The 26237-nt window shown below is 30.9% G+C and overlaps 1 long non-coding RNA gene across 1 annotated transcript; it reads left to right on the top strand.

The window, feature by feature from the left end:
• The first annotated feature begins 8497 nt into the window (after positions 1-8497).
• LOC124896072 lies at positions 8498-19850 on the top strand. Its single transcript, XR_007052492.1, has 3 exons — positions 8498-8660; positions 8740-8823; positions 19334-19850. It is a non-coding gene; the product is annotated as an uncharacterized LOC124896072 (long non-coding RNA).
• The last annotated feature ends 6387 nt before the right edge of the window (positions 19851-26237 follow it).

Genomic DNA, 26237 nt, shown 5'->3' with positions numbered 1-26237 from the left:
CTTTGACTCTCACCAAATGATAGACACACCCCTTGGATATTATTTTCCTCGATCCAAGGTATGAAACAATTTGACCCTTAAGTGCTATGATACTACGCCTCCATTCAAGGACTGGTTCATTTGGGAACTGAAGATAGACAATTTGCTCCTATAATCAACTGAAGCACACATGAATGGAGCCAATCCATGCTGAGAATGACGTTAAAATCCATCATCTCTAACTCTACTAAGTTTGCTGAAGTAATTTTCTAAGATACCACAACCGGACAGTTCCTATATACCCATTGGGATATGATAGATTTACCCACTAGGGTAGAGACCAATAAGGATTCTGCTTAGATTTTTCGGCTGACTCTAAAGATGGTTGCTATATAAAGAGTTACAAAGGACAAAGAAGCTCCTGAATCTAGCAAAGCATAAATATATAAATGGAAAACTTATAACGTATCAGTGACCACATCAAGAGAAATTTCCTGATCCTGTTGGGATTGAAGTGCATAGAGCCTGTTTGGGCACTGCCAACTAGTGGCAATGGAAGTGGCACCATGCTAAGACGGGTGTTCAAACTGAGCTGGGGGACGATTATGCTGACTCTATGAACCCACCTGAGGATATTCTCGAATTCTATGACCTGGTTTACTACAATCGAAGCATACATCATTGCCAGCCCTATAGACACCCTAATGATTTCTGACATATTTCTGGCGGAGAAGATTTATTCGAGCTCTACTAACACTATCCTGAGATTTAGAGCCTAGCTATCTATCCTTATTACCAATTCTGAATTTAGGAACTGGAGCACTGGCTGAGGACGAAGCTGGGAATGAATATCTCAGGTGGAACTGAGAACGATTACCACCCTCTGACTTTGGCTGAGCAAAACTAAAGCTATATGTTCTAGCCCTTTTGTTCTCCCTCTCTTTCTCTTTAGTGTTTTATTTCTCAATCTATTGAGAAAGGACCATCAACAAAGCCAACTCCATCTTCTTATTAGCATTGCGGTCCTACACTCTTTAACCACACTGTCAGACACACCAGACATGAACTTGCTCATCTTAGACCTGTGATGAGCTACCACATGAGGAGCATGCCTGGCCAACTGAGTAAACTTGAGGGAATACTCTTTCACACTAATGTTGACCTACTTTAGATTGATAAATTCTTACACCTTAACCTCCCATAACTCCAATGGAAAAAAACTATCTAAAAAGGCAGTAGCAAACTCCTCGCATTCTATAGGCCCTACATCTGCGCCCCTATCTACCTTCCACTATTTAAACCATGTATGATCCACATCTTGTAACTGATAGGAAGCTAACTCAACACTCTCACTAGAAGTTACCCCCATAATGTCTGTTACCTCTGTACTATGTCAAGGAATTCTTGTGGGTTCTCTTCAGACTTAGACCCTAAAAATGAGGAAGGGTTCATTCAGGTGAAGTCTCGAATCCTGGTTGTAGTGTTATTGTCCACTAGGTTGGCCTGAATAGCAGTTGGGCATTCTAACTAGGACACTATATAATGAGCTAGAGTGGTGAATGCAACTCCAAATTCTACATGGGAGACATGCTCATTTAGGGGACCTTCCTAAACGGGCGAAGGTGTTGTATGGTTCCCAGTCCTTCTTCCGTTAGTCTTTCTAGGAGGCATATTCTGTAAATGAAAGAAAAAGTTGGATTAGACAGAGAGTTTAACTTAAGCTCATGCTCACTCGCACGATATGCGCATAGAAAAAAGGGAACGTTCTCCTAAAAATACCTCATAGCCTCTTGTCCATAAGTGTGGCGCGCTACACACCCATGAACAATACTTTACTTGACATGACTTTTAGACTCCCTAGGATTCTTTAGAACTTTAGGCTTTGATACCAAGTTTGTAATGCCTCGAGAGTACACCCTGGCCATTACATGATACTTACAAGCCCGAAGGACCACAAGCTAACTCATGACTGGTACCTGCTGTGAGCACTGAATATAATACTGGAATTGAATAACTGACTATGCTAGTCTGAAATCCTCTAACTGACTAAATATGGAGTTGATGAGAAAACCCCCCAACTAACTCCGACTGAAATAACTATTAAACTGCTGGAATACTGAAATAGATAAACTTTGTCCTCAAAATATGAGGACTCACCACTATATCTGCTGCTGATAGCCTAAGCTGCTAAGTACGGTCAGGAACCTGAGCGTGTGAACCTACGATATAAGACATCATAGCACAAAATAAAGTATGTGATTACTACATCGAATGTACTGGTATGCTAAGTGAGGTAAGGCTGATATACATGAGTTCATATGTATGAGATGATAACTGACTAAATGAACATCATAAAGTAACTGGATGAGAGTATATGCAAAACTGTAACTACTGAACATACTGAACATTTATACTGTTCATATAGGCAGACATCATGTACCTGAGATTATACTGAAACTGAGTACTGAATTATGATGGCTGAGTAACTGATAACTGATAACCATGGTTCTGTAGAACTGAATGAGTTTGTCACTGAATACTAAGACTGAAACTATAACTGTGGGAGTGTTCATCTAACCGATATACCTTGATATAAATTGATTTGGGGTCCAACCTGTGACCTAGTTAGAAGGGTGTTAGCATCTTGCCACGGGATACTAACAATGTCGTGTCAACTTAATCTGGCAGGAAGACTCATGAATTATATATGATTACGTCAACCCTAGTCTGGCAGGAAGACGACTTACCCCATGCTAGCTACGTAGTTCTATAACTCAGGGATTGCTACTAAGGTTTAAACCCTAACTGGCAAGAATGCCCCCATCCCTAGGTTCACTCAGTGCTGAATCCTACTCCCAACTAAAAGACATTGATCACTAGATTTACTAAGCTTAATTGAACTGACCTTGATCGTGTTGACTAACTGAACTGGACTGAATTCACTGAGTTTTATTAACTAACTGAGTACTACCATTCTTGACCTTTACAGGGACTATTCTATAACTACTGCAACTAAGTAAACAACTAGATTTTGGGTAATAACTACCTCCAGGACTCGATAGCATAATTGATAAACTTATGTCACAACTTTAGCAACACAACAATAGGTTACCATGCATAATTCACTCATATGGACATTTTATCAAACACTTAGGGAGCATAATTGCTATATATGAAAAGTAACCACATAGGGTATAATAACTACAACATGCAACTTGTAAATTCAAGGGTTTTGACATGAGAGATTCATAATCCAACACACATGCTAACTTACTTTCATAGAACTCATAAAAGATTTTAACTTGAAACCCATACAACAACACAAACATGAGAATAATTCAATTCATAACATGGGAATCATAATTCATATTTTGAAAGGAGTTCTTGAACTACAAGAGTGGAAGGAAACCCAAGGATAAACACCTAACATACCTGAGTGATAGAATTCATGAAGATTGTTAGGGATTTTTTGGAACTTGATCTTGAGCTTGATGAACTAGGGTTTATTTCTTGAGAGGATTTTATGAATGAGTGAATGTATTTTGCCTATTGAGGGGCTGAATTTAGTGTTATGGGGGTTTAATGTGGGAGAAAAGTGACTTAATTGCCCCCACAACTCGTAACTAAAATGTGAAAACTGTGCCCAGTGATGCAATAACCGATGCGCCACGTCGATGGTGTCGATGCGATAGCCAATGCGACGCGTCATGATCGTGTTGGCTTGTTGTTTTGGTATAAAAACGTGACTCAAATGATGTTTGAAATTTCTGAAACTCACCCGAGACGACCTATAGACAGCCCTGATCATGAATCAATTTAAAAAATCGACATTCTAAGGTCATAAGGATCGAAAATAAGATCATCCAATTATGAAGGCTAAAATGATTCTAAGTCTTAACACTTAGCTAAATTTTTCTAAGTCTGGGACCCCTTATTACAAGTTATATGAGACTGAATTAAACTAGAACTTTTACGAGGTCTAACAGGTACGCCAGGCAAGGCTAAGGTAACGGTCTTAGCAAAACAATCCAAGAACCCATGGTAAGGAGATAGCCAATCAATTCCTAGAATCACATCAAAATCTACCATATCTAGGATAATGAGATCAATCAGAGTATCAAAATCCCGTAAGTCACCAAAAAGATCTATATACTTGATTCACTACTAAAAAATCACCCACGGGGGTAGCTATATGTAATGGCACAAATAAGGACTCTAAACATAAACCCAATTGCAATGCAAAATAAGCAGAAATATATGCAAATGTGAAATCAGGATTAAACAAAGCAGAAGATGGCTGATGGCATAAAAATATCATACCTCTAATCACAACATCCAAAGCCTCAGCCTCTGATCTACCTGGTACAGCATACAACTGACCCTGTCTACTACTGGCTGGGTGCTTGTCCGTCCAGTTATCCTGCCTCCTTGTTGACCATCTTTAGAACCTTGGTGACTACCTCGACAACCCTGTGCACCAACCCTAGCTAGCAAAGGTACTGATCTGATCGGTTGTGCAGTCTGAACTGAAGGCTCAATGATCCTACGCTGAGGACACTCATGGGTGAAGTGACCAACAACCCCACAGTCATAACATACCCAGAGCACCCTGCTCTATCTAAAAGGTTTGATAGATCTGGAATGACCACACTGACTTGATAATCCTGACTAAATACCTCTTTATGGCTTACCACTACTCTGACCATTGGAACCCTTATAATCGGGCTGATCCCTATCTAATATCTGAAGCGATGTCTGGACTAGATGACTAAGTTGACCCTAATGTTGAGAAAGCTACCGTTGGGGGTACCTACCATGGAATTCTCAGCCCCTAAACTATGAACCGTTGTAGTTGCCCTAGTAATGAGTTCTCTTATTGTTTCCTCCTTGGGCCTCACGATCCATCTCCTCTACATAATAAACATGCTTATGTATCTCACAAAAAGACTTTTGTGAAGTCATCAAACTTTATATAGCCCTACGAAGCAACAATCTCAATCCCCTGAAAAAGCATTGAATTCGCTCATGCTCCATAGGCAGAATAATAATGTCATATCTGGATAACTCATGGAATCTCACCTCATACTTAGCCATAGATATAGAACATTCTCTCAATGTTGTAATCTCATGCTGAAGATGCTCTCACATGCTGCGAGGCATATGCTTCCCTAAGAAAGCATCGGAGAACTGATTTTAAGTCACTGGTGGAGATACAGCTGACCTGGAATCAAGATAACCTCTCCACCACCTCCTCATTGGTGGGGCCCCTGTTCTATCCTGCCCCCACCTCTAGGTCAACCTCGACCCAAGTTAGATCTCTAGCAGGGGGCTCAGGGTCCCGATCCCCAACTTTTGAACCTCGCATTGTGGCCATTTATGTATAGAGTGAACCAACAAAAATTAAAAACCAACTCAAACTCCACGCATTGAAATGGATCAAGAAATTGAGATTTTTCCCTAAAAATGCTCCATAACCTCATGAAGATAGGATATAGATGTCTCCATACTGATCTGCGGGACTTTACTAAATATCGGCTCCAGTACCAATAATACCAGTGAAACCTAGGCTCTGATACCAAGGTGTCACGGCTCGATTTCTCAAGTCATAATAGAACCTACCTTATCCCACTAGTAAGCAAGCCCCCAAAATAACAGATAACAGGCTAAGAGGCAGAAATCAGAATAACTTGCATATAATGATAGCAGTAGTAATAATAAGTGAAAACTAGAAAGGAAAAGGAAACACATATAATATATCAAAATGGGAGAAGGAAAAAAGACCAAATATGCAAACGAATCCCTTCTAGGACCTGGTAAAGTCAGTACTAGAGCCACTACTAAAAGATACCCAAAGTACTACACATAATATAAAATATACAAAGTATATACAAGCAGTCTCGAGTTCAAAAGACTAAACTGGAGTAGATAGAGGAAGATCAGCCTCAGAAAGCTTACCCTGCTCTAAATCAGTACTAAAAGGTAGAAACTGGATCAATGCCGACTACCAGTACTCGGATCTGCATCAGAAAAAAGATGCAAAAGTATAGTATGAGTACCAAAGCAACGAGTACTCAGTAGGCATCATTGACCTTCTGAGCTCAATAATAGAAATAGTAAAACTAAAATACAAAAGTGTAATCTAAGTCAACAATAAACAGGGATAGAAAGGTAAACAACTACCAAGCTACACAAATATGATAAATGTAAAAGATATAGAGAATGAATAACGCAGTAATAACAGACAAATCAAACATAACCCAATTGAGTCCCCGTAAGCCCGCTAGGCACACTAAAGAAGACAATTAACCCAATCGTACCCCTATAAGCCAGTTAGACACACAAAAAGTAATTAATGAAAATAAACATAAATAATCCGTAACTGAATCCATCGCACGAAATCATTGTAGCCATCCAGATGTGCACCGAGCTTGAACCAGTACCTATGGGTAGTAATGAGAGGTCAGACGTCGGGCTTGAACCGATAGTGCTGGATAATAACGAGAGACCACATGCCGTATTTGAACCAAAACTCAAAGTAACCATATCCAACTATAATATTAATATTTAAATCATACCATAACTAATGTCCAAAGTGGTACCAAAATTCACAAACAATGACAGAAATAAAGTACATGTTGAACCTATAATAAAACTAAAATACATTTTATTAACCAATCACATATCTTAATTAAAAAGGGATAAATTCTAGGTTTCGTAAATTAATTTCACATTCTAAAGTGATAAATGTCAGATTATATTGAACGATACAATACTAAAATTTACTAGAATGGAATCCTAACCGAATAAATAAGACATGACATATGTATTAAATGACACGCAAACTATAAGTACTTGTTTAAAACTAGCATAATTATACACAATTATCATAAATAATCTTAATCTAAAGGTAAGGTAAGCATAGCCTACCTGTACCCCAAGCTAAAAAATATCTCTTTGAGAATTCTCCAAAAAGTGACCTGCTGGAATACGATCTTGAATAATTTGATATGAATAATTAATTTTCTCTTAAATTCTTTCACAATTCATATACGTACATACATGTATAGAAGTCGTAAGAACGACAACAGTTGTAGATATGATCTTATGTAGAGAATTATAGGCAGACTGGTTTATGTGAGAAAGCAAAGGAATAAGCTACCAATTTCCACGCATATATATCTATTAGTGCATGCCAACACATTATTTAAATACATTTACATTATAATATTTGTTACATTAAGTGTTATATTTCAAGTGGCAGCATGCCTTAGCTATTTGTTGCCTACCCCATCCGACTTCCACGTGGTGGGCTGACAATCATATTCACAAATTTTGATCACATTATTTATATAATCAGATATTGCATAGGTTCATAATAAAATAATTATAATATTTTAAATATATTGTAATTAATATAAAATTATTTTTAATAAAATTTTTATTATATAATAATAATATTTTAATATTTCTAGATTTACTATCTTTACTTAAACTATTAACAGACTATAGATGCCATTATAAAGCAATATAGATATACCATAACTAAAGAATTTAACACATATCAACTATATTTTAGAGGGATAATAAATTATATTTCTACCTAATGCCAATTTAGATTAAATATTTTACAATATTTTTTATATTACTAAATTTTTTAAATGAACCATCCGAAAATCTAACTATCAGTTTCAACATGTCATAAATAACTTGGGATAATTATAGAATAGCTTTAGACATCGTAAGTGTGTGAAAATAAAAAAAATGACCATGATGGTCATTACAAGAACTAGAGAAAAATAATAACATTGTAAGTGATGCAATGTTGATAATCTATTCTAATGCTAAAATCATTAGTAATTGCTTGCTCGAACTTGTGATCTAATAATTGCTTGATTGAACACATGACTTATCAGTTATATGATAATAGCAAATTCAAAAATACTTTGTTGGGAAAAAAAAGTCCAGAGAAATGAATTGTTAAAATGCAACAACTAATTCGTGGCCCAAGATAAAGTTTAAAATAGGAATATGAGGATATAAAATTTAGTTTTGAAGAGGTCTAAAGTAATGCTAAAAAGGATATCAATTTTAAAATTTAAGTGGAGCTAAAATTAGCAACCCAATCAAAGCCCAAATAAAGCTCAAAAGCCCCAATTAGAATAGCCCAAAACGTCTTAAGTTTGGCTCAAATAATAGGGTTTAGTTTCTAACCCCACCATCAAACAATGATTTTACTAAAAATTACATAAATATACAACTTATATTTTTAATATTACAAAAAATCTCAATTTCCTAAAACATATTACAAAAAATTCAACATATACATACAATGTTATGTATATGTCGGCTATGTTATGTATATTAAAAGAAAAAAAAAATAAAGTAATTAAAAAAATGGGAGAGAATGTAATTGCTTTCAAAAGAATTTGTATTTATATTATTTATACATGATTTTATTCCTAAGTTCTAGAATGTTCTTTTAGAATTTTATAAAGTAGCCTTTTCCTCCATTTTCACTGACCCATTGGTGTCGAAAAGTTGCTTCTCTTCTTATTCGTTCAAGCTCTGATGTCTCTCCATACCAAAGGTATCATAGACTTCAACTCTTATCCATCTATGAAAACTCGCCTCAATTAGGAGATTGGAAAGGACTTCGTTCAACTTTATCTTAGATGAATTTGGTGAGTACTTTCAACTCTTATTTTTTGCATTGTATTTTGTGTGAGCCTGATCTTTCGTCTTTTTCATTTTAATTGGCAGATTTGCCTTTTATGAGTTGTGATATCTATCTTTTTTTTATTTTACAAGCCATCTTTATCTGGGAACTTTCATTCTTCCGATGAGGTACGTCTTTTTTTTAAATAAATTGTACCATCTTTATACCTTTAAAAGTTTTTAAAGTTTTTATGTTGTTTTAATGTATATCCCAAATTCCTGTGATGCTGTTATTGATTGTGTAGTTCTTGATATTTGTAGTGTAATCTGACAATCGGTATATCTTTCTTCTTGTGAATTGTACTGCTTTTGTGGCATATCATGTTTAGATTTGAAATGATATGTTTCCTTCATAGTTGCTCTCTTATGAAATTGGTCTTGTCTAATCCTAAGAGATGTAATTTGTTATTTATCAATATTTAGAATCTTTTTAGCGGTAATTAGTGACAGCAAAATTGTTAAAATTGAGTCTATTCGAACTATCCAAAGCTCCTAACCTCATTGTTATCAAGCTAGCATAAATATTTTTCTATTATTGAAGAGAATTAGAATTCGTGAATTTATTTGGGAAACAAAATTACGAGTAAGAAATTAATAGATTAGCTAGTTGTGGTAATGTTAGTTATGTTTGGTAAAGTTTTTCTTTGAAGATTAATAAAGTTAAGTACCAAAAAATATATTAGTATTTCTTTCAAAATAAAAATTTTCTTAATTATAATTTTTTAAAAATAAATTTAATTTAATCTAAGTCGTGGAATGAAAGAACTTCATGAATTTTTTATTTTATTTATAATTAATTAAACTTGAAATTGATTTTATGTTACATTTTTCATACGCATATTCGTCTCAGGTCCAAGGTTTATAATACACATTTTAAAAAATTCTCTTCCTCGTAACTTGCTTACAATAATTTTATATTTATTAGTTTACAGTTTTGGTATTGTTAAATATTCTTTTGACTTTTTAATTGTCAGTATTTAAATGACTTACTTTGTTAGAAGTGTGAAGCTTGCGACTTTCTCAATTTAAAAAAGTAAAATATATCCTGTTCAATTTTGTGAATTCATACAATGATTTCACCTTCTGTTAGTTTGATCTTTATATTTTTTTATCATTAACTACATAGTCTATGCCTCTTTTCAGACAAATTAGAACATTTGTACAAGTCCTAGGAAGAGTAAGCATGTTAATAGACATTATTAAATTCTTTACTAGCTCCGAAGTAATGAAATATTACCATTTATAGGTACATATAATTACAAAACTTAAAAATGAATTGAAATGAATCTTTGATAATATGTATATTTTTATTTATACGATTAAGGTCAGTTGCAGAATTTAATAGAATGGAAGAAACTTGTTAAGTTTAAACTATACTTTTTATGTGTCTCAAGAAAGTATTTATTTTCCATTCATTGAGTTTTATTCTTATAGTAAACTGTTGTGCTCACCTTGATGTTGAGTATGGGTCTCAAATTCAACAATCGATAGTCCATGTGTTTCCTAATCTATGTATCAAACACATAATTTAAACAATCTAAAAATACTAAATTTTATAACTTGACTTGCTTCTTGATGCCTAAGTTGAAAGCAAGTGACTCACAGTGGTCAAGCTTTTGAACTGTGGATATGAAGGCATTGATGTGATGATCGAGATAAAGATAAAAACTGTAAAATCTCAAACACATGATTTATACATTAACAATCTGATACTTATTTGTTTATATTAAGTTTCTGATAACTCTAGTCATACGAGAGTCGCGAGGAACTTAATATAAGTAGTCAAGCTAATGCATAAATTGTGTTTGAGAAGCCATTGTTTTTAGGTTTATGTCAATTGTCACATCAACGCCTTCATATATACAATCCTTCGAAGTTTCATTATTTTGAGTCATTTCCTTTCAACCACTTAAGCACCTGAAGCAAATTTATAAGATTTAGTATGTTTGATTGGTTAATTGGTGTGTTCGATATGCGGTTTGAATAAAAAGGACTCTAATTATTGACTTTGAAATCCATCTTCAACAACGTGAAAACTTTAATTTGATTATGAAAATAAAACTCAATTAAAAAAAAGTAAATCTTTTTTCAAGACAAAATAAAGTATAGTCTAGACTTAAAAGGTTCTCTTTTGTTTATTTGAGATCTAGCAATTAGTCTTAACCATACAAATAAAAAGATAAACATTATTCGATATACGGTCTAGTTCATTTTAAATTTTGCGAATATATAAGATTAGGATTAGGTGCAGAAATTTTAATAGAATAGAAGAAACTTGTTAAGTCTAAACTATACTTTTTATCTGTCTCAAGAAAGTATTCATTTTCCATTCAATTGAGTTTCATTCTTATAGTAGACTGTTGTGCCACCTTGATGTTGAGGATGAGTCTCAAATACAACAATTGATAGTCCATGCGTTTCCTAATCTGTGTATCAAACACATAATTTAAACAATCTAAACACACTAAATTTTATAACTTGACTTGCTTCTTCATGCTTAAGTTGTTGAAAGTACGTGACTCACAGTGGTCAAGCTTTTGAACTGTGGATATGAAAGCATTAATGTGTGATTGAGATAAACGTGAAAACAGTAAAATCTCAAACACGCGATCTGTACATTATCAATCAGATACTTATTTATTTATATTAAGTTTCTGACAGCTCTAGTCATACAAGAGTTGCGAGGAACTTAATATAAGAAGTCAAGCTAATGCATAAATTGTGTGTTTGAGAAGCCATTGTTTTCAGTTTTATGTCAATTATCACATCAATACCTTCATATATACGATCCTCCGAAGCTTCACCATTTTGAGTCATTTCCTTTCAACAACTTAAGCACCTGAAGCAAAGTTATAGATTTAGTATGTTTGATTGGTTAATTTATATGTTCAATATGCAGATTGGATAAAAAGGGCTCCAATTATTGACTTTGAAATCCATCTTCAACAACAACATGAAAACTTTAATTGACTATGAAAATAAAACTTAATTAAAGAAAAAGTAAATTTTTTTTCAAGACGAATAAAGTATAGTCTAGACTTATAAGGTTTCCTTCGTTTTATTCGAGATCTAGCAATTAGTCTTAACCATACAAATAAAAAGATAAACATTATTCGAGATACGGTTTAGTTCAATTTAAATTTTGTGAATATTTGTTTATTTATTATATATATATATATATATATTAATTAATTAAAAATATATCATAACTTTAGACCTTGTTAATAACCTAGTAATGAAAACTTACATGCATTCACAAATAATAAGTAGAAACATGAATATCTGATTAATAATATAAAGAAAAAAAAAAGATTTTACCAATCTCTTTTTAGGACTTATATATGTATTTTATCTAGTATGAAATTCGGTACAACATATGCAACTTATAGTTAAAGTACATATATCGAACTAAAAAACTCCAAAATAATCGTAGGAATTCATAATTCAAACATAATATATTTTATTTTTAAAATTAATAAAGTTGCAAAATCAGCACAACGAACAAGCAAATAACAGTTAAGACTCCATAATTTTCCATCATGGTTAATATTTAAAATAATTATTGTACATAATTACTTTTTCCTTTAATTATTTTTTTAATATGGTCCTCATATACAAATAAAAGTAGTGTATATACTATTTTTAATTAAAAGAAAAATTTTCTCTCTCACATAATTGGCTTACTTTCTTCTGTCGCCTCTTTCACCTAATTAAGAGCAAAGGTTTTTCCCTCACAACTCTCACCTAAAAGTTGCATACATAATTATTGTTTTTTGTTGAGTGTCGTATCTTCTAACTTCTTCTTCATTAGTTTGTCTTTAATTTTAGTTCAATTTCTCCATATTTACAGTGTTGATTAGGATTTCAAGTAATTTTTACGCTTGATTAAAATGTCTGACAAAACTTAATTTTAAAATATTTCTTCATATGTATTTTTATGTATACATATGAATGTATTGAATGTATTTTCTTGATGTATATATGCATACTTTTGTATAAATGTATATGTATAAGTTTTTTCTATGTTGGTATACATATACATATGTTGTAACGTCCTGTGGCTACCCTCTGATATTACATAATACTTAGGCTTGTATGTAGCCCGAGCTAACACGTGGTACCTGGCATAGCACTAAATGTATGTTGTAAAAAATTAAAACCATGAACGAAAAGTTGATACTAATTTAAAAATTGAAAACATTAACATATCAGTGCGAGGTCGTGTTGACCAACAGTTGCCATGATCAAGCTTAAATTTATTAAACTCAATAATTCAACTAGTGACTTAACTTACTTTCGAACATCTCAAGCATTGATACTACTCATCTCGTGAGTTATAATTCACGCCAACTATAGGAGAGCTAGAATATGAAAGATAAAAAGATTTCACAAATGACCGGGAGGGTCGTTACATCAGACATCAATTAAACAATTGTTCATCCCCAAACAGGTAAACAAGATACAAAAGGGAAACAAGAAGTTACCTGAATCAACAAAAAGATGTGAATACTTGCTACGCATGTCTACTTCAGTCTCCCAAGTGGCCTCCTTAATTGGACGGTTCTTCCACTGGACCTTCATAGACGCAATTTCCTTAGTCCTCAACCTACGGACATCTCTATCAAGAATAGCAACAGGGTCCTCTTCATAAGAGAGGTTTTCATCTAACAAGATTGAATCCCAATGAATTATATAGTTACCATCACCATCAAACTTCTATAACATAGATACATTAAATACAAGGTGCACTCCCGATAAACTCGAAGGTAATGCCAATCTAAAGGCCAAAGGCCTCACACACTGAAGAATCTCAAACGGTCTAATATATCTAGGATTGAGCTTACCTCATTTCCCAGAATGCATGATGGTTGAAACTTTGAGCAACACTTGCTCACCCTTCATAAAGTGCATATCTCTAACTTTTTAATCCACACTCCTTTTGCCTACTTTGATCCGCTATAAGTTTCTCCTGATAAACCTGTCTTTCTCTAACGAGTCCCTCAACAGATCAATACCCCATGATCTCACCTCAAATACATCAAACCACCCAATGGGAGATCTATACTTCCCTCCATACAAAGCCTCAAACAGCGCCATATCGATACTCAAATGATAACTATTATTATATGCAAATTCGGTCAAAGGTAGAAATTGATCCCAATGACCTCCGAAATCCATTACACACGCACGAAACGTATCCTCCAACACCTGAATCGTTCACTCCGATTGTCCATCGGTCTGAGGGTGAAAAGTTGTACTAAGGTACAACCTTGTACCCAAATCCTCATGCAACTTCTTCCAAAATATATAGGTAAATTAAGTACCCCTATCTGAGATAATAGAAACTGGTACCCCATGCAATCGAACAATCTCCTTAAAATAAATCTTGAGCAACTTTTTTGCATTATAAGTCACCTCAACTGGAATGAAATGTGCAGACTTCATCAACTTATCCAAAATAACCTATATCAAATCATACTTTCCCAAAGTCTTGGGAAGACCAATAACAAAATTCATAGTTATCCTCTCCCATTTTCATTCAGGAATGGGCATCATCAGAAGAGTACCACCAGGCTTCTGATGCTCGTACTTTATCTGATGACAACTCTGGCATTTAACAATAAAATCAACTATGTCACGCTTCATCTGAACCCACCAGTAATGTTGCCTCAAATCATGGTACATCTTGGTTGTACCAGGATGTTTAGAATACTTCGAACAATGAGGCTCAATTAGAATAGTAGGAATCAAATCATCAACACGAAGCACACAAACTCGCTCCTTAATCAGCAACACACCGTCACTATCAAGAATGACCTCCTTAGCCTCACCCTGCAAAACCTTATCACGAATCTTGCTCAACTTAGAATCCTCAAATTGGATCAGGAAATGTGGACCTTGCCTCAATGCTAACTAGAATTTCTCCTCTCTCAGTCACCTCAAGCCGAACAAACTTGTTAGCTAAAGTCTGAATCTTTCTAAACAATGGACGCCTACTGGCATTTAAATAAGCCAAACTACCCACACTTGTTGACTTTCTGCTCAATGCATCAGCAACCACATTAGCCTTCTCCGGATGGTAGAGAATGGTGATATCATAATTTTTAAGAAACTCCATCCATCTATATTGTCTCAAATTCAAATCCCTCTACGTGAATACATACTGTAAACTACGGTGATCAATAAACACTTCACAACAAACCCCATACAAGTGATGCCTCTATATCTTAAAAACAAAAGCCACAACAACTAACTCCAAATCATGAGCAGGATAATTGTTCTCATTAGGTTCAAATTTCCTTGAAGCATAAGCAACAACATTCCTTTCCTGCATTAACACAAAACCTAAACCAAAACGTGAGATATCATAATAAATAATAAAATCCTTAACCTCTACCGACAAGGAAAGAATAGGAGTGGTAGTCAATAAGGTCTTAATCTTTTGCAATCTCTCCTGACACTCATCAGACTAAATCAAAGGTACATCCTTCTGAGTCAACCGCATCATATGAGTAGCAATAGAAGCAAACCCCTTCGCGAACCTGCGGTAATAACTCACTAAGACAACAAATCTATGAATCTCCATCACTGAAGTAGGCCTAGCCCAATTCTTAACCACTTCAATCTTCTGTGGGTCTACCATCACCCCTTCCTTCGAAACCACATACTTGAAAAAGGATACAGAAGCCAACAAGAACCCACACTTAGAAAACTTTGCATAAAGTTTTTTCTCTTTTAACAAACCCAAAACAATTCTTAAGAGATTCTCATGTTCCTTTTCACTCTTAGAATAAACTAGAATATCATCAATAAAGATAATCATGAAAGAATCCAAGTAGGGTTTAAATATCCTATTCATCAAACTCATAAAAGCGCTGAGGTATTAGCCATCCCAAAAGACATCACAATAAACTCATCATGCCCATACCTAGTTCGGAAAGCAGTCTTAGGAATATCGTCAGACCAAATCTTAAGTTGATGATACCCGGACCTCAAATCAATCTTAGAAAATATGGATGCACCCAGCAACTGGTTAAATAAATCATTGATATGGGGCAAAGGATACTTGTTATGGATTGTAACTTTGTTCAAATGCCTGGAGTCTATACACATACGAAGATAACAAATAAATTATCTTTTTTTTGTAGAATTTTATTGAGTTTTTACCATTATTAGTTTGGTTAATTGCCAAACTAATGCTAATTTAGCCGTTACATCCCTTAAATTATGCGATTGAGTTTAAATAGTAAATGTATCTGTATGATGTATCTCACATTAGTTATATGTATCATCAAAGCTAAAAGGTAGGATTTTCTGAAATTTAGAAAATAATTGGGATTTTAGATAAATAGCAGTAAACATGTTGTTATATAGATAATTTTTACAAAAAATATAAGATATATAATATTAGATTATTTATTGCAAATCATACCAATATTTCTTAAATTGCAATACGTAACAAAAGCTTTTTACAAAAAAATAGCAAAATAGTAAAAAAAAAATATTATTTTTTATTTATTAAAAGTATTTCCTAAAAAAGAGGTAAGTCAATAAAGCATATCATTCACCTCTAATTTCTACCTAAAAATGATTTTTTCTTGATTTTCAAATTAATAACGCGTCTTATTCTTCTTAGTCTATTCTTCCTCTTCGTCGTCTTTTTTTTTCTTCAACAAATCTGAAATCATATGTTGAACGCAACACAAAATCACCTAATTTTTTTAATCTTAAAAGACCAAAAAAATCATTAAAATACAGATTTACTAATCATAATTACATCGAAAGTTATTTAAAAAAAAATCAAAGAACAGTACTACTTTTTGCATGATGGAAGGTGATAGTTTACATTCTATGGAAATTGGTATTAGATTAGAGTAAAAATCTTGAGTTGAATTTATTTATTTATTATGTTTGATGAATGTAGAATATGGTTCAATTAACATTCACATTGATATGGAAGTTGGTTCTATGCAATTTTTATAAGTTCTTAAATATTCAGTATTTGAAATGAGTATACAAATTGATATCTATGTCAACAACAAACTTTATAACTATTAATTGAATTTAAAATTGTATCAAGTTTGAGGTTTCAAATTAATATGAAAACTGATTATTTTTAATTTTTACATGCTACTAAATGATTTAATATAGAAAATCAGTATACAAGCTGATATTCACATCCTCAACAAGTATTGCAAAATTGATATTAAATTGGTGCTGTTCAATTTTTATTTGTACCTAAATAATGTAGTGTATGTTGTACGTATAAAAACTGATGTCAGTACTTCTATATCAATTCGTACACAAGATCTTTTGTGTATGAATTATGTATAAATTGGAAGCAAATTTATTTCAGTTTTAGAATTGTACCAATTTTTAGGGTACAAATTTTGATAGGTGAATTTACTTCGTAGTAATTTTTTTCTTTAATAAATAGAAAGATCACCATGCGGAAAGAGAAAAAAATATTCTTTTTCTTTTTTTCTTGAATGGACTCCTTAATTTTAGTCCATTTGTGTATATCTTACTTAAAATATGGGGACTACTTAAGAATGAATTAAAAAAAAATAAAAAAAATTTCTAATAATATTTTATAAAAACTGCTATTACTTGCAATTAAAAACTTATAACCTGCAATAAACCTTCTTAAAAGTATATATAGGATAATTTTCTCTAGAATTAATTACTTGGATGAGTACATTTTAATAAATAATTACTTTTGATTACACACTTTTTATTTTGAGGAAAAAAAACAACATAAATGTACATTATAAGATTAGTATTACAATTCATAACAAATTATTTTTACTTGTCAATACTTGAAAACAAAATCTATCCAAATTTAACAAAACGATATAAAAAAAAAGTAAAATGAAGGAGATATTAATCCTGAAAATGTACAAGTGATAATAATTAGGTGTTTGGCCATGAAAATTAAAAAAAATGAAATTGTTGTTTGGAGTTTTTTCTTTTTTTTACCGTGAATATAAATTGAAGTTGTTTTTTATTTTTATGAGAGAAATGAAATTTTCAAATACAATTCACAAAAGTGAAATAACTAGAATTTCATGGCCAAACATAGTGGTGTACAGACTAAACCGTCAAGTCAAACCAAATTGATAAATCAAATCAAACCGAGAAAAAAATACGACTTATGATTTGGTTTGGTTAGTTTGGCGTTAGAAAAAAATATCCGATCATTTTTGGTTTGATTTGGTGTTAATCAAAAAAAAGTCAAACAGAACTCGAATCAAACGAAATAACATATATATATATATATATAACTTTTTATACATAAAATATTAATTATAATCTACTTCTTAAATATTTTTTCAACTAGTATAGTAATTTTTAATATTTTGAAAGTAGACGTAGATATATATTCAGATTTGGGCCTTTAAGTTGTAATATTTTTCCATTAATTGCTAATTAAATGATCTAAAACCCAATATAAACTTAAAACTTAAACTTTTCACTTTTCATATTACTTTTTAGTTTCAAGAGAGTTTTTCGCTCCTCATTTTTTCATAATTATGATTTTCATTAGCACATGAGTGAAAATATATTTGATCTAGTCTCCAATCACAATATAATTGTAAAAACTAAAGATTATGAAAAAAAAAAAAAAATGAACAAATCGAATGAACCGACTAAACCTAAATCGAAAAAATCAATTTTATGTTGGTTTGATTTTATTTATAGTTTTAATAAACCTACATGATTGGTTTAATTTATTTTTAATAAAAATCAAACCAACTCGTCTTATTTACACCCCTAGCCAAATATCTTTCCAAGTGTTATCTTTCCATGAATTTCTCTCATATTCTCTCTTAAACTTTTTTCATACATATATTTTCCTTTCTTTCCATAAACTTCTCTCATATTGTTGAAATTCACTTTCTCTCTTTTTGATTTTTTTCTTGCACATAATTTTTGTTCCTTATTTCTCTGCAATACAAATTTTATTCAAGAATCAGGTGTTATACATAAGTCAACGCGATTTTCATGCTTTTATCTACACTTTTTTCAATTTTCTTTTTTGCCAAATAGTGAATTCTGTCATAAATTTTCATGCCCAGCTGATACAAAATCGTTGATTGAATTTTTATTGAAGAATTAGTAATACACTATGGTGCTACCAGACTCATAGGGTGGGTCGTAGGGTGACCATAGTGTATTTACTGACGAGCAGTACAATGAGATGATTCATTCAATCCTAATTTAATGTAGAAGTAAATGATATAGGATCTTGATTTAAAGAGATAAACATAAGAAAAATTATAGAAACTAGCATTCTTAAGATTATAATTACAATAAATAGCAACACTTTTTTAAAATTACAACTTATAACGAAAGTAGCAATATTTTACCCACCTTTTAGAGAGGAGCGTGTTTCTCCCATCAGTTTACATTTTTCCTTTTTTCACGCAATATTCACTTTTCTCTCTCCAATTAACCGCATCTTTTATTTTTTTTTTTAATTTTAGTTTTTATTTCTCAATCTGTTGATAAACATTGTGCTCCATAATATTTGCATCTCATCTTTTCATATAATTTATATTTTTTTGTTTTTTCGTATTGCTTTCTTCTTTGTTTTTTTTGTTTTGATATTTTGTGATTTTTTTTGGTGTTTTTTCAGCCAAGGAATGTTGTTTTCGACGATGGGTGGGTTGGTGGTTTCGATTGAACTCGTCGATTTCAGTGAATTTTCAACAGAGAGAAGGTTTATCAGGCGAATTTCACCGTGACGGTGACCAACAGCAGCAGTAATGGTGTTTTACCAGAGAGCATTAGCCGGAACTGATCACAAGGGTTGAATTTTAGTCAGTGGTTCGCTGATTTTGCAGATCCGGTGAGGGACAGGCTTGACCATCGTTTTTATGAATTTTTCGGTGATGTGGTAGCAGCGGGTCAGTGTATTCCGATGAGATTTTTATAAAATATAATTTTTACAGTATAGATATGTATTTTTATTTGTATTTGTATTTGTATTTATATTTATATTTGGTACTGATAAGATTTGTATTTGTTACAACGTAAATATATATTTGCATTTGGTATTGTAAGATTTGTATTTGTTACAGTATAGATATGTATTTTTTATTTGTAATCTTATATTTTATGGATAATATGTTCATATATGTATTTTTGTCTTTATAATGTGAAGATATGTATCTGTTAAATTTAAGATATGTATTTATATTTTAGGGATTATATAAGATGTATTTGTTACAGTATAGATATATATTTGTATTTGCAGGTAGTTTATATATGATGACATATGCTGAGTGTCTTACTTTTGGTAAATGTATTTCAAATGTTGACTTTGATTCAGATCTTTTCACACGAGATATGCTTTAATGTTGTGGCATTATGGTTCGGGAAAAGAAGAAAAGAATGCACAAAGTGATGATGAAGCACCAATGAGGCCTCCTATGAAAATTGGGATAACAAAAGATACTGAAGTGCATGATATTTGACATTTATTTTGAATTTGTTGAATTTGACAACAATTAACTTTAGGTGGACTAACATTTAGTTGAATATTTCTTAGGTTTCATATGTTACTTTTGTGTTGAAAGTCGATATTTTAATATTTAGTTGATGTGATATTTAAATTTTTGATGTTTAAACTATAAAATAAAATTTTTTGAGGTTAGTTTATATTACTGTTATGCATATGTCGGTATGAATATGTGATTTTCAATTTTGAATATATTTTTGAGTAATTAACATGTATATTCCAGTTACTATATGTATTTTCTATATATGCATTTGTATTTTTCATTTTATGCATATGTATTGTGAGTAATGCATAAGTATTTGAGTAATGCATGTATTTTTTTCCAGATATGCATATGTATTTATGTATAATGCATATGTATATATTATTGACGCATATGCATTTATGCATAATGCATATGTATATATGAATATTGCATATGTTTTTTACAAGTCTGAATATATATTTTTCGCTATAGATATATAGATATACATTTGTCTAAATATGTATTTTTTCGGCTATGCATATGTATATGTATTTGCTCAATTTAATACATATATTTTTTACTAAATATACATATGTATTTAAGTAGATATGCATATGTATTTATGAGTTATCCATAGATTTTTTTCAATTATGTGTATATATCTATGAATAATGCATATTTATGTATGATTAATGCATATTTTTTAAAAAAAGATATGTATTTAAAGTTTTGATTATGTAATTGATATGTCTTTATATGTATTTTTTAATTTTTTTTATTTATTACATAAAGGTATGTTAACTTATTCTTAGTTTTTATAGATGGGCATAAGTACTTAATAGATTCTCATATATATTTTTTCAGATTAAAATTTGGTAAGTGTGGCTTCCAGTTTCTTAGGTATAAATCAATGATGTTATATGTCTTGTACAATATATTCATAATGAATTAAGTTAAGCAAGTTCAGTAAAAAAAATTACAACAATTTAACTATAATAGATTCGATAACATCAAATATTTTTATCAAAATTTAGAATCATATAATTATCAGTGAAAAAATAAAGCAATTATTTTTTGACATAATGCTACATCATGAACAGATCAACATTTAAACTATAACTACAATATTTAAATTATAACAATATTATTGAGTGGCGGACCTAGGATTTAAGGAGTGTGGATGCTTAGTATAGGGAAAAAATAAAAAATTACCTCAACCAGGTTTGAACCCGAGCACACCTACCAATGGAGAGCCTTAAAGATCAACTTAAATGTCAGTGCACCTAACCAACTTCTTGTTTAGTGAGTGCTTTATATAATTTATACCTATTTTCATATATTTTTAATGTAATTATACCTATTCCGCATCGAGTTTAGTGGGTGTCGAAGCACCCAAAAATTATACATAGATCCGCCACTGATATTATTGTACATTTCCCCATAGACGTCACATACATGCATAATGTGGTACATCATTGTACACACCACCAAAAACTTTTATGATGTTTGCATTACGATAAAAAACTACGCACATATGTTATCTTCCATTGTATGCTTCCTTCAGATTCTCAAAGGACCAAGTCCAAGATGCATCATTTTCAGAATCAAATACACCACATGCCAAAGGAAATATATATCCTGCATATTGAAAAAATACATATAAAATACATGATTTTTACACATAAAATACTGCATATGTATATTATAAATACATAGAGCTGGAAATATATGAAACTACCAGTGAACACATAAACATACTGCATATGTATATTATAAATACATATAGCTGAAAATATATGTAATCTTCATAATATTGTTCATATGTCCATCTACAAGAGTGTTTAACAAGAACATGTATGCTTCTCATTGTCAATCTCCAGAACACAAAAAAATAGTAAAAATAAAATTAAATATCAAATACGTACTATATACAATAACTAATTCGTATATACAAAACTCCAAAACGAATTCCTACAAAAAGAAATCTTTTATTCGAATACTAGTTTTCATCGACTAAAATTCAAATTTAACGTATAACAATTACATCTCAATTTTCACATTACATAACGACACATATAACTTTGAATTTAAAAAAAAAATCGATGAAATTATTTTTTCGAGAACTGATAAAATTCATATACAATCTCAGATTTTTGAACTCTGTGACTGTTACGCAATTTTGTTACAAGTTTTTTAATAATTTTCACAATTTTATTTTATGCAAATCACAAATAGAATCAAGTTTGTTTATCTATATCTGTAATTGAACCGTCGTATTTTCAATCTTTTCTTCAAAATTTTAGACGATTAGCAAAAAAAAATAACATGAAGGAAAACGTTTTTGAATTTGAATCTGTATTTTGAATGTGATTTGAGTTGCTGATTATAGAAATATTTTTTGAATTTCAACTAGTAGTTGTAATTTAACAGCTGTGGTAAAATGAGAGTTTTATATGGTAAAGGAATCTGTAAAATTAAAAGTACCATAAATTAAGAAAAATTTTTTCCCTTATTTAACACAAATAAATTAGCATTAAATTAGGAAGGGAATCTCTGTTTGTATATGTATTTATATAGCAACAGTTTACTGAAATACAAAATACTTATTGCTATTTTTTGTAATTTTGAAACTGTTGCTATAAAAGTTACAATTAAGGCTCTATAGTTGATATTTTTGAAATTTTTCCTAAACATATAGTATATGGAATTGGTATATAAACTGGTATCACCTAAATTATATATCACAATCCATAACTACTAGTTTATATATTTATTTCATATACATTCCATACAAATGTGACATATAAGAAACTATTTTATAAATCGATTTCATCCACATATAATCTAAAGTATATCCCATTAATTGAATGTCATAATCCATTGAAGACCCTTAGAAAAGTGGTTTGAACTTTTGGCCCTTCATCAAAAGACTCTTCTTTAGACAGAACAGTCTTTTCACTATTTTTTAATTTATTATTTAATTATTTTTTACTATATTAACTAAAATTCCTAAAATATATAGGACTCCTAAAATATATGGTAGGAGAATTAATTAATATTTTCCTTTCTACTAGACTTCCTAAAATATATGAGACTCCTAAAATATATGGTAGGAGAATTAATTAATATTTTCCTTTCTACTGTTCAATTAGAAAAACACTGCTAAAATAGTACTCTACCTAGGAAACACTTCTATAAAATATTGAGATGTACGTTAAACTAGAGAACAAACCGGTTTGCCTATTGAAAGAATATGACCAATGCTCATCTACCTTGATTCGATTGCATGTCTAGATTAATGGATGTTTGATTTTCTAACCCCCAATTTTTTCACTGTTTTTGTCAGTAGAATTCAACATGTGTGTGTATATATATATATATATCTACTTTGTTTTCATTCAAAATCATTCTTTAAGGTCAAAATTTTCGCTCAGACAAGAATTAATTGAATCAAAATCGAAGCTTTGTGATCACTATTATATTTTTTTTTCAGTTTACAAGTCGTAGATCAATGTCGGTTGACTTTGAAGAATTTTTTGTGTAAAGGTTAGGTTTAATTATATTTTTTTGATATCTTTATTATCTTATTGTTTTATTTTAATTTACTGATGCTAGATGAATTTGGGTCGGCTTTGAAATATTTTTTTAGGTAAAGGTTAGGTTTAATTGTATTATCGTAATATCTCTATTAATTTATTATTTTGTGGTAGTTTACAGTTCGTAGATGAATCTCGATCGGCCTTTGAGAATTTTTTGTGTAAAATTTAAGTTTAATTGTATTGTTTTGATATCACTTTTATTAATTTGCTGCAGTTTACAAGTGATAGATAAATGTTGGTCGGCTTTGAGGAATTTTTTATGTAAAGGTTAGGTTTAGTTGTATTATTTTGATATATCTATTATCGTATTATTTTGTTATTGTTTACAGGTGGTAGATGAGTCTCAAACAACTTTGAGAAAATTTTTGTGTGTAAAGATTAGACTTAATTGTATTATTTTGATGTCTCTATCATTATATTTTCTTGTTTCAATTTACCGATGGTAGATGAATGTCGATCGACTTTTAAAAATATTTTAGGAGAGAGAAAAAAAATATTGCTGGATTGGAGCTAAAGAAAATTTGGTTGAATAATAATGCGAATCTCTAGATTTAAGCTTACTAAATCAATTAAAAAATATTTTTTAATAAATAAATCAATATTTAAAATTCTTTAATAGATCTAATCTGCTATGCATTGTAATTATTTGCTTAATATTGTAAATATTAAAAAGTAGATTCATTTAGTGTAAAAAAAGAGACTTATTTGTATATATCTGTACTTATCTCTTTTATTTATTGTCGTCTATAGCACACATAACACTAGCAATATACTAGTGAAAATTGCACTATCTATTAAAAGTGAATGTATGCAATACAAATGTATTATAATATGTGAAAATGTTATACACGCAAACTTATTTGGTAAGATATCAACACTATATACTAAAAGTGAATTATGCATAGATATGTTATAAGTGTCTTAATATGTATTATACTTATTTGGTAAGAAATCTGCCCTATGTATTAAAAATGAATCATACATGCAATATAGATGTATTATAATTGTTATATCTGAAAAAATAATTTATTGTTCTACATGATAAATATTTTTCTAGATATAAGATATAAGATACCTATGTGATTTTTCCTTTGCATACGGATCAAGGACACTTTCTGGATTAATTTTTAAAATAAAGCCTCTATTTAAAAATTCATTATAAAATAGTTACTACTTGTTATGAGAAAACACCATGAAAATATTATGAATTTCAAACTTAAACAAATGAAAAATTCTGGATACTATCAATAATTTCGATCATAAAAAGAGTAAAATCTCATGTCTTGTGTCGAGAACTTTTTACAACACTTATTTCCTATAATAATATTTTATTATAAAAATCAAAGTTTTTTGAAACTAAATTTTAAATTAAATTATATTACATATTTTATAGTAGAAATATCATGGAGCGGCCAATTTTTTGCTCCCATTTAAACAATAACCGTTCAAGAATTGCTTCTACAAGGCTAAAACAATGTGTTTCTGTTTTATATTGTTTTAGTGAATTGAGACTTTTTTCAGCATTATCTCATACGTGTATGACTGACTTCAATCTATATGGAATTAAAGTATCAGACATATGCGCGTGAGTGTTAGTTTTTTTTTTTTTAGATGAAGTCACATAATGTTTGTATATCTGATTTCAATATATAATTAATTGGAGTATCAAAGATATACGTTTGTGTTATAAATGTATTTACATTATAGTGAATGTCTATCAAGATCTATCAAGATCTACTTTGATATCTATTAGATTTGAATCATCTGTCTTTTACTCAGACTAGGAGTAAATTTCCCCATATAAATGGAAGAGTTCCTTCATTGTAAATTACACATCAAGATTCCTCAAGAATGAGAAATAAGAATTACTCTCTCTTCTCTCTCTACTCTTGTTCTTTATTCTTTCTTGCTTTATAACACGTTATCAGCATGAGATTCTGTCAAACAAGGTGAAATTATAATTCTTAAGGATTTCAAGGTCAGTATTTTCTTATGTTATTTATCTTTTGCTACTAATAATATAATTATTGTTGGATTTGAGGAAAAATAATTGGTTTGGAACCATTTATGTTTTAAATTTATTCCTCAAGAACAATATTATCAAAAGGGACGATAATACGTTGGGTTCAAGTCCCATCAATTTATGCCTAAGACGCCTTTATATGGATAAGACGTTGAGATTATATCTCAATGCATGTATTGATGATATTATGATGGCTAAGGCAAAATAATGGGTATTTGATGAAAATTCATGAAATATATCTCATTGATATGCTCTATTCCCAGAATTGAATGTGGTAGCAATAAATCATATGTATGCCTCAATTTGCTTTTGTATAATTTGATACACTTAAGTCATGATTATATTTCATTCTTGGGGAATGAGAAGCTTAATAATGCAACATGCATTTGATTGTGATGGTATCACAACTCACCTCCGAATGAGGCAGAATAA

This window comes from Capsicum annuum, chromosome 1 (genome assembly GCF_002878395.1).
Source record: "Capsicum annuum cultivar UCD-10X-F1 chromosome 1, UCD10Xv1.1, whole genome shotgun sequence".
Lineage (NCBI taxonomy): Eukaryota > Viridiplantae > Streptophyta > Magnoliopsida > Solanales > Solanaceae > Capsicum > Capsicum annuum.
Note: the sequence above shows the minus strand (reverse complement) of the source record. Positions and strands in the feature narration are given on the sequence as shown.